At 35.2% G+C, this 11,675-nt stretch overlaps 1 pseudogene; it reads right to left on the minus strand.

Moving 5' to 3' along the window:
• Positions 1-8,287: 8,287 nt before the first annotated feature.
• On the minus strand, positions 8,288-8,630 carry LOC107159256 (annotated as a pseudogene).
• Between the last annotated feature and the right edge of the window lie 3,045 nt (positions 8,631-11,675).

Here is an 11,675-nt window from a genome sequence, read left to right on the forward strand (position 1 = left end):
ACAATGGAACATTACTCAACATTAAAAGAGAATAAAATCATGGCATTTGCACGTAAATGAATAGAGTTGGAGAATATCATGCTATGTGAAATAAGCCAATCCCCCAAAACCAAAGACCAAATATTGTCTCTGATAAGTGGATACTGATCCATAATTGGGGGTGGGGGCCATGGGAAGAATGGAGGAACTTTGGATAGGGCAAAGGGAAGGAAAGGGAAGAATGGGGTATGGGGGTAGGAGAGATGGTAGAATGAGATGGACATAATTATCCTCAGCACATATATGATTGCACAAATGGTATGACTCTACTTTGGGTACAACCAGAAAGGTCAAAAACTGTGTTCCATTGTGTACAATGAATTGAAGAGCATTCTCTGTCATGTATAACTGATTAGAATAAGTTAATAAATAAATCCAAAAAAATTGCCCCCCTTTCTCTTTGTGGTGCTGTGAATTGAACCCAGGACTGTGCATGCTAGGCCAACACTCTACTACTGTGCTACTCCACCAGCCAGAGTACACCTAGAAATACGTCTAAGAAATCCACTTGATGATTTTCTGAGCAATGGTATACATAATACATGCTATTCAAAAAGAGAAAGTTTTGGGGTTTTTTTAGAGGGTGTCTTGCTATGTTGCCTAGGCTGGTCTTTAACTCCTGGGCTGAAGTGATCCTCCTGCCTCAGTCTTTGGAGTAGCTTGAACTACAAGTGTACATCACTGTGCCTCGTTTAAAATAAATGTTCTTATTGTGCTGTGTGTGGGGTCCCGCAGTCCCATGAACTTTCCCACAAGATCATTATTTGTTGAGGGAACACTTGGTCATAGCTTTATAGTACACAGGAATGCCCATGCTTTTAGAGAGTGAGGAGAATTTTGGCATGTTCCAGAAACTTTACGAGTGGTGTTGACATATACATGAAAGGCAGCATAGTTTGTGTTGGCAGCACAGAATTTTGGGATCAAACTTAAGTTTGAGTTTGTGTTCTGCTGCTTACTGGGTGAGGATTCTTGAGCAACTTCCTTAGTCTCTGCCAGCCTCTTTTCTTCAGCAGAAAAGAAAAAGTGATTATAATATTATCTAACTCATATAACATTTGAAAGGATTATAAGAGATCATGTATATAAAGCATGTGGCAAGTTCCTGTTACAGATTAAGCATGTCATAATTTTTTAAAAAAATTTTAGTTGTAGATAGACACAATGCCTTTATTTATTTTCATGTGTTGCTGAGGATCAAACCCAGTGCCTCACCCATGCTAGGCAAGCGCTCCGCCACTGAGCTACAACCCCAGTCCAGCATGCCATAATTATTAGGTGTTATTACTATACATGAGAAGGATTAAGATATGATCATTTTTTATGACATACAAATGAACCAGCTCATTTATAAATTGGCAAAAATATTTCCCTTGGAATTTAATCTGTAAACATTTTTTAAATTTTTTTTAGTTGTAGATGAACATAATACCTTTATTTTCTTTATTTATTTTTTAATGTGATACTTAGGATTGAACCCAGTGCCTCATACATGCTAGGCAAGTGCTCTACCTCTGAGTTACAACCCCAGCCCTCTAAACATTTATTAAGTTAAAAAATAAATAAAACTTTGAGTTTTTCAAAATCTAAGGTTTATACAAACTAATATGGTTAAAACACTTTGGTTTAGTGATAAGGAGTATGGGCTCTGGAGTTAGACCCCCTTGATTTGGATGTCAGTTCTACCACTTCCAAGGTACTTGAGCATGTCCTAATTTTTTCCTTTTTTGTAAAGTGGTGATAATAAGAGAACCTACTCTATATGAGCTTCAAGAAGATTAAATTAGATGATACTAATTGGCACACTCACTGTAGTACTTTCAACAGAATAAATGATCAATAAATTTCCCTACAAAAAGAGGGGGGTAATAAATACATATTTAAAACATCTATTTATTTTGCACTATGTTCTCCTGATTAGTAACGAATGTGTGTGTATTCTGCCTTATTCAACATTATTTCATACATATTCTTCCAAACATCAACACAAGTCCATTGTTTTAGTTAGATTTCTCATTGCTATAAACAACATACTTGACAAGAACAATTTAAGAACAATTTGAGGGAGGAAAAGTTTATTTGGTCCTCACTGTTTCAGAGGTTTCAGTCCATAGACCACCAACTCCATTGCTCTGGGCCCAAGTGAGGTAGAACATCATAAGGGAAGGGCTCGGAGGAGGAAAGCAGCTCAGGACATGACAATCAGGAAGCAGCAAGAACTCTGCCCACCAGGGACAAAGTATATACTTCAAAGATAAGCCCCCAGTGACTTGATTTCCTCTAGCTACACACTACCTGCCTACAGTTAGCATCTAGTTAATCCATTCCATTCAACTAGTATACTGATTAGGTTAAAGCTCTTGATCTGGTATTTATACTTTAAGGAAATACAGTCCAAAAATTTACCCGAAAGAAAAAATAAGGTGAATGGCATAAAGATGTTCACATTCGTTATTCATAAGGAATCATTTTGCCTCTGAACCTTCTTGCATCATCTCACACAGAAGCTTTTATGGGATACCACGTACCCAAGCCATAACATCCATGCATATATTTTTCATGTAATTTCTGTTGAGGTAGTTCATTGATCTGCTTTTGGAATATTTGTGATTGTTTTCAAACTATGCTATTATGGCCGAGCATGGTGGTGCATGCCTGTAATCCAAGAGACTCAGGAGGCTGAGGCAGGAGGATTGTAAGTTCAAGGCCAGCCTCAGCAATTTAGCAAGGCCCTAAGTAACTTAGTGAGACCCTGTCTTTAAAACAAAATAAAAATAAAAAGGGCCAGGGTGTGGCTAATTGTAAAGCACCCCTGGGTTCAATCCTCAGTACCAAAAAAAAAAAAAATGCTATTATGAATAATGAATGTGAACATCTTTATGCCATTCACCTTATTTTTTCTTTTGGGTAAATTTTTGGACTGTATTTCTTTAAAATATAAATACCAGATCAAGAGGTATGCAATTGAGTCAAGTGGGCTAATTTACAAGATGTGAGCAATGCTTCCCTGAAGTCTCTAAGCATATAAACAAGTTGAAGAAAACAACAACAAACCCAGTAGTTTAAAAGAATGCATAGTTGAACCTAAAAACAAAACACAAAAAAGTCTGTAGAGGTTAAAAATGAAGAGGAAACCCAAAATCAGAACCAGAAACCAAGTTGATACTCAATGGCTCATGGAGGGATCACATACATATGGTAGAGCAAGTGTGGGCTGTATTTTTCTTCTTAATATTAAGGTATAGCCAGGGCACAGTGGCACACGCCTGTAATCCCAGCAACTCCGAAGGCTAAGGCAGAAGGATCACAAGTTCCATGCTAGCCGCAGCAATTGAGTGAAACCTTACCTCAAAATAAAAATTATCAAGGTCTGAGGATGTACCTCATGGTAAAACACTCCTAGTTTCAACTTCCAGCATAAAAAAAATTGAGGTCTAAAATAAAATCATCCTTTAATGTACAATTTTCAAGTTTCAACACTTATACTGTATACAGTACACAACCACTATAATCAAGGTATGGAACAGCTCTATCATCTCTAAATTCTCCCATGTTTCTCGTAGTCAAACCCTTCCTCCCCTCCTATATGGTGGGGTCATTAATGCTATGCCATTATGGGGGGAAGATCACAGACCCAGGGTGTAAATACTGAGATGCAAAAAGTACTAGAAAACTCTGATCCTTGACATAGGCATAGTACTTTAGGAAATTAATTCTTTGATATTGATCCTCTATGGAGAATCTGCACTGTGTAAATATAGGTAGTATACATACTACCCATATGGTATGCCAAACCAAAGTTAATAAAAAAGAAAGAAAACTGGTCTCCATGTGGGCACAGTGGTATGTGTCTATAGTTCTAACTACTTTGGAGCTGAGATAGGAGGATAGTTTGAACCCAGGAGTTCAAGGCCAGTGTGGGCAACATAATGAGACCCTTGTCTCATAAAGAAAAAGAAAACATGATCTTAAACTGGGAAAGGCAAAAACAAAACTATCCCATAGTGACACCTCCATAATTCAGTGTACAATCAGATTTCTTAGGGAATCAACTCTCTCTAAAGAAGAGATCATAACAAAAGATCACAAAGCATGCAAGGAGTCTTACTACCAAAAAGTAAAGCCAGAGCATGTAGTTACAGGAAAATTTATGTTCTTGGCAATCTAATGTAATAATTTATCAAATTAGAACTTGATACTCAGCTGAACTATTATGCAAAATTGAAGATGAAATAAGGATGTTTTGAGGCACCCCAAGATTCAAAGTTTACTATATACAGAACTTTAGCAAAAGAACTACTAAATGATGCATTCCATCAAGAAGTTTAAGCAGAAATAGGGAGTATGATGTAATTAGACAATGTGGATCAAAGAAATCAGAAAATCACAGTGGGAAATAAGTATTGATTGTAAAATTATAATAGTAACTAATTTGAAGAGATTTATAGAACTAAAATGTAAACTAGAATAACATGAAAGAAGGAGAAAGTTGCAAGTCCTAAGATACTTGTTTGTTTCAGAGGGGGAGGAGGAGGCTAGAAATGATACTTAACTTTAGACTCTTTTAGAAAATATGTAGTACATATGCACCTTTAAAATTATAAGTGTTGCTGGGAGCAGTAGTGTATGCCTGTAATCCCAGTGAATTGGAGGCTGAGACAGGAGGACAGCAAGGTCAAGATAGCCTGGGGAATGTGGTATTTTTCCTTTGAAACTCAATGCTCCCAATCTAGTTTCATTGACCGTACTTATTAGAACCATGTCTACTGTGGCACATTTTCCAAGTTTGATGGGAAAATGTTAGGTGTTGTAGGCTACAGATGTTCTTGCTAACAAGCATTGTACCAGCCTTTAAAACAGTGAATTTATACAAGCATGGACATTAGTTTCAATAAACTTTTGTTTTTATATTCATAAAAAAAAAGATAGCCTGGGGAACTGGGTTGGAGCTCAGTGGTAAAGTGCTTGCCTAGCATGTGTGAGTCACTGGGTTTGATCCTCAGTAATGCATAAAAATAAATAAATCAAATAAAGATATTGAGTCCATCTATAACTAAAAAAATTATAAAAAGAGACTAGTCTGGACAAGTTAGCAAGTCTTTGTCTTCAGATAAAATTAAAAGTGTCCCCAGTACCCAAAATAAATGAATAAATAAAATTATCAAAAGTTCAATAATTGTTCACATTTCCTATACCTTTACTACTTATTTGTTTAAAAAAGTAGTAAAACTCAATCAATTCATCTGAGGGTAGAAGAAGAGGGAAAAATAAGCAAACAAAAACAGTTGCAAAAATAAAATACAAAATACCATGATATAAACAAACTCAAATATGTCTTTAATTAACATATATTCAATACCCAGCATTAAAATTAATATAAATACATCATAGATGTCTATGAAAAGAGACTCTCATATTGGAGAGAAAAACAATATTTAAGTGCATGTTGCTTATAAAAGGCACATCTAAAACATTATCACACAAAAAGGCTAACAATAAAGAGATAGAAGAAAAATACCTGATGCAAAAATATGACAATATTATTATCGAACAAAAGACAGTTTGTTACAAAAACTATTAACATAAATAAAAGAAATATTAATATTTATATTAACATAAATAAATAGATTCAATGATAATCTTTTATCAATCAAGAAGGTGTAATGATCATGTACTAGGCATGCATGTCGAGGATCAGAGTTTTCAAGCACTTTCTGTACAAACCCCTGTTCCACCTTACTACATACACACTGGGTCTGGCGTTCCACCAGCAAGGAATTAAAACTCCAGCCATATAGGGGTAGAGGAAGGGTTTACTACAGAACAGCATGGAAGAATTTGGGAGATGACAGCAATTTTCATATAATAAAAACTATTAACATAAGTAGATTAACTCAATGATAATCTTTTATCATCAAGAAGATGTGACAATCATGAATCTGTACGTATCTCATAATATCAACTTAATATATAAAATAACACTTGATCAAAGTACAAGGAGAAATTGAGAAATCCACATTCCTAATGAGGCGTTTTAGCACCAATAAAATAAACACACAAATAAGTAGTAAACATATAGAAAATGTGAACAATTATTAAATTTTTGATATTTTCTATAGCATACTGATTATTTTGGGCTGATCTATTTAGCAATCTTGTTTGTTTTTTAAAATTTTATTTGTTTATAGATTATCTTTTCACCTGGAAAATAACCATTTTCTCTCTTTTAATTCTTATTCCTTTTGTTTCTATTTATGGGCATCCTTGGCATAGTCCCATCTTTAAGGATAACACAAATAGAGTATAATCATCAACCATAATATTTGAAATAGATTATTTTTGCCTGGAGAGATATACTTTATTAGTTTCTATTCTTAGCTAAGAATTTTGAAAATCTTAAATGTGTGTTGAATTTTATTGAAGATCTTTCCTGAATTGTATGTTTCCTATATATTTATTTTTCAAAATTTGTCTAGCATACGGACAATTAGCGACCTTGATGTAAGGGACATATAGATAAACTACTCCTACAGATATTGAATATATAAAAAATATATAAATATATTAAAAAATCAGAACATTGAGCCAAGTTTTCATTTCTGGGATAAAAGCCTACTTGATCATGATTTTTTTTTTCCACAATGCTGACTTAATTTACTATTTTTAAAAATTTCTTTTTTGAGAAAAGCTGTCACAAAAGACTTTTTTTTGGAGGGGTATGAGGGATTGAACTCAGAGGCACTCAACCATTGAGCCACATCCCCAGCCCTATTTTGTATTTTATTTAGAGACAGGGTCTCACTGAGTTGCTTAGGGCCTCACTTTTGCTGAGGCTGGCTTTGAACTTGCGATCTTTCTGCCTCAGCCTCCTCAGCTGCTAAGATTACAAGTGCACCACTGCACCCAGTACAAAGTACTTTTATTGCAGTAATAAAACTCATATGGGCTGGGGCTGTGGCTCAGTGGTAGAGCACTTGCCTCATATATGTGAAGCACTGGGTTCGGTCCTCAGCACCACATAAAAAATAAATAAATAGAGATATATAAACAATACCTCATATGTGGTGTGGGGGAAGCAGGGAACACGGTAATAATTTCTCTTACCAAATCACTACACAGAGCAGCGGGTGTAGCTCAGCAGTAGAGCAATCACCTAGCACGTGCGAGGCCCTGGGTTTGATCCTCAGCACCACATAAAAATAAATAAATAAACTACACAGGACAGCAAAGGGTAAGAAGGGGCTGAAGGACAAAAAGCCAGCAAACTTTATCAGCAGAGATCCAAGCATAAAAACACATATGCTGCTGAAGCTTTGATGGCCAGCATCATTTTCTTATAGAACACTGTAGGATTTGTCATGATGGCTAGGCTTTCATTGGGTGTTAAACTCTACAAACAGCACCTTCAATTTAAACTTTCAATTAAAGTTCTTAAAATTATGAAGTGGAATATGGATAGTTAGGATATTACAAAAGTCCCCCAAATCCATTATTAAAACCACAGGATGGAGAAAAATCAAAACCCAAACCCACAAACCAAACCAGGTCACAAAGAAGACTTCAGAGGTTCCTGCTGACCAGGGTCAGATACCTACTGTGCCCAACATCACGGTGAAAGTTATCTGCTTTCAAAAGGCAGAGGGTTTCAGGGGAGTGTGGGAGGGGCTTGTGGGGAAAAGGCTCTCCCCCTTCCCACTTGGCTTTTGGGTAGGGCTTTTAATTCAGCCCAAGAGCATTTCTCACATTGGAGATTAATTTAGCCCTCAACAGTATCTCAAATCTGCTATGGTTCTGCAGTCCAGAAGCAAGAATATTTACTATATAATAGATAAAAAAATTTTTCATTCAAAAATACAATAAAGATTCTTGCAACCCCCACCTCTCAACAGCAATTCCTATTCTAAAGTGAACCCATCACTTGTGTTTATAATACTTTTAAAGATACCTAATTGGTAACCTAGATCCTAGATCCAAAAGACTGAAACTGAATCTTCACCCCAAAATGAAAACAAAATGACTAACTTGAGGTTTATGATATATAGTTTAGGTAAACACACATACAAGCAGAAAATGGAAGAGGAAATGGAGGTTTCAGAAGCAAAACTGAGTGATAGGACACATTCAGTTAGAGTAAATGAGTGAGACACAAGGAAAAGCTGCATATGGATTCATGTGCACATGTCTGGAGTCACTAGATCCCACCATGGTAGATCCAACAACAGGAAGGTGAGGGGGGGAGTCACTACTGTCATTCCAGTTTAAGAAGCTCCACGTGGAAAACAAGACTCATGTGTGGTGGGATGATGCCCCGGTGCCCAGTGGCACCTTAAGCAGTCTGAGAATACAGTCATTTTGGCTCTCTAACCCACACTCATCTGGGCCACTCTTTTTTTGCCAATCTTGTATCACCTCCTGATTGCCTAGCATAAATTTAAAGGACTTGTTTCTGTCCTGGGAAGAATCAAATTTCTTTCCATCTTCAAGCATCCCAGTGTAGTGCACCATGCACGTCTGGCCTTGCTTCAGGAAGGTGTGCCCATCTCCTGGAGAAATGGTCTCCACCTTCACTTCCCTGGTGGCAGTGAAAGATGCTAGGCAGGTGCTATGGGCTGCGTGGACCCTGAGTAGACCTGGTGGCAGTTCTGAGGTTCTCTTTTAAAAAACTGTTTTTCATTTATGTTCATAAAAGACTGACCCATAAATTTTCCCGTGCAGTCTTTGTCCATGCTTGGCATTGTTTATACTGTGGTCATCAACTATGTAGGACATCCATATAATCATGGTGGGTTAATGAATCATTTTTATCTTCTCCTTTTTCCAGACTTCACCAAAGTAACAAAGGAATAAATCCATAAGGACAAGGAGACTAGGATTAGAGAGGGTAACAAGAGTTCATCATGTAAATCATTATTTTTCAGTTTGAGTTTGAAAGCAAATATGATAAATTATTAAGATATGACTAAGCTGGGTTGTGGGTACATGGTGTCCATTATACTCTCCTTTTAATTTTCAGTTATTATTAAATATTTCTTAATGTCAAAAGTACATAAAAGGGGCTGGGGTTTGTGGCTCAGTGGTAGAGCGCTTGCTTTGCACATGTGAGACATTGGGTTCGATCATCAGCACCACATAAAATAAATAAATAAGTAAAACAAAGGTATTGTGTCCATGTTCAACTAAAATTTTTTTTAAAGGTACATAAAAAATGAAGAAGTTAGTTACAGAAAGTGACAGGTGCTCTAAAAAAATGGTTCTCAAACTTTAATGTGCATATGAATAACCTGGGGAATTCTTAAAGTTCAGATTTTTAATCATTAGATCTAGTGTGAGGCATGAGATTCTTCATTTCTAACAGCCTTTTAGGTGGTGCCAATGCTGGTGGTCTGTGGGTCACACTTTTAATAGTAATATGTAAAGAGAAATAAACAAAGCAATGTGATAGAGAGTGGCAGGTATGGTGGGGCTGGCCTTTTTAGATAAGATGCTCTCAGAAAGATTCTCTAAGCAGATGGCATTTGAGTTGAAACATGAATGGCAAGAAAAAGTCAGTCATTTGCACATCTACAGGAAATATGTTCCAGACAGAGGGTTAAGCAAGTGCAAAAGTGAGAATAAGTTCCTGTGTTTTCTAGAAAGAAAATTACTGTGGACCTGTTAGAGTACACACATACTTCTTCCAAATTTAGGTGTAATTAAGGGAAAAAATAGCTGAATTTGGAATTGTTAAACCTAGATTTGATATCCATCCTTTGTTTATTTGTTTGTTTAGTTGTCAATGAACTTTATTTTTTTTATGAGGATTGAACCCAGCACCTCACATGTGCCAGAAGCACTCTACCACTGAGCCACAACTCCAGTCCTATTATCTCTGTGGCATCTGTTAAGTCACAAATTAACAGTCTGTTTCCTCATAAATATGGTCATATTAATCAATAATATCTATTTTACAGGGTTGAGGTGAGCATTAAATAAGGTATGAAAAAAGTACTTTGTAAATTGCAAAATACTATCAAAGTTTAGGTATAATTATTACATAGATAAAGTGCTATGTGATCTGCAAAGCAGCTTTTATTGTGTCTCTTTATGTCAGGCACTTATGTGTCAAGTTGCTGAGGCCAAGTTGGTCAGTCTATTGCTGATGTTCCGCAGTAATGTACAACTCTTGTAATGTTTCATGCTATATTTCTATGTGTACTAGAAATTTTCTTTGGCTTATTTGGTAAATAAATATTTATTCCACTTTAGATTATCATAGAGTAGCTATTGAGGGGTCATCTTACAAGAGGCACTACTTTTGTAAAAATAGACTGACTTCATTCAGACACCTCACAACTACTATTCATGTCAATAATACCTGTAGGTGATTCTAGTAAATCTCAAGGATTTTGAGAAATCATCTGTTGGGTCAGATGTAGGTATTTCAGAATTCTGAAGTCATTTCTGAATTCAAAATCTTATGATTCTATATGCCCTCTGGAGACTTTCATTAAGTCTTGTTTTTAAGTATAGGCAACATCTTTTAGTGGATAGAGCAGTATATTAGCAGCTAGAACCATGGTTCTGATCTGGAGTCTATCAACACATAGCTTTGGTTTTCTTTATCTACTAGAAACAGGTAATAACACCCATAGGAAACTGTTATTAAGATTTAGAAAACTGCCATTAGGATCCAGCATGGCAAAGCATGTTTCTTTCTTCTTCTTCTTTTAAAAATTTAATTCATTAAAAAATTTTTAGTCCACAAATAATTTATAAAGGAGCAATCCATAGACTGTGAAAAAACATTTGCAATACACATACTTGTTTACAAAGTATACAAAGACTGGAAACTAAACAATCAGCAAATAATGCAATTAAAAAATTAACAAAATAAATAAACAAGTATTTCACTGAAGAGGATAATCAAATGGCAAATAAGCATATGAAAAAATACCTAGCATTATTTGTTGTTAGAGAATTTCACATTAAAATCATACAGGATACCTAAGAGATTGTCTATGGTACAATACACACACACACACACACACATATATATATATGCATATGTATACATATATACATATTATTTTTATTTGCAAAATAAAGTATTAATAAACAATTAAATAAATCTGTTTCTGTGTACTATATGATAAATGAAAGAATGAACAATTAAAACAGAAGTATTCCAACTATCTTCTCTCTGAGCCTGATAGCAGGGCTATTCAACCTGTTTTCCAAAATACTATATCATCAAATTTATCATTTACCCAATTTTCCTCCGATCTTCATGTCAGGCATTTTTTTCCTCAAAAATATCAATAAGTAATTTAAATATGAATGACCTAGATATTATAATTAATAGGCATAAATGTTCAACATGTGTAAAAAGTAAACAATAGCTATATGCTCTATACATAGGTCACACTTTAAATATCAATACACCAATAGGTTAAAAGCAAAAGGGGATAATAAACATGAGAAATCTGAGGTAGAGTTATTAATAGAAAATAAATTTCAAGAAAAAGTATTTTCAGAGATATAGGGGGACATTTCATAACCATAATAGGGTAATTTCTTCAAGAAAGTATAATAATCCTAAATGTGTATGTTCTTCTTCTTCTTCATCATCTTTTTTTTTTTTTTTTTTTTTTTTTTTT

This window comes from Marmota marmota, unplaced genomic scaffold (genome assembly GCF_001458135.2).
Source record: "Marmota marmota marmota unplaced genomic scaffold, marMar, whole genome shotgun sequence".
Taxonomy (NCBI): domain Eukaryota; kingdom Metazoa; phylum Chordata; class Mammalia; order Rodentia; family Sciuridae; genus Marmota; species Marmota marmota.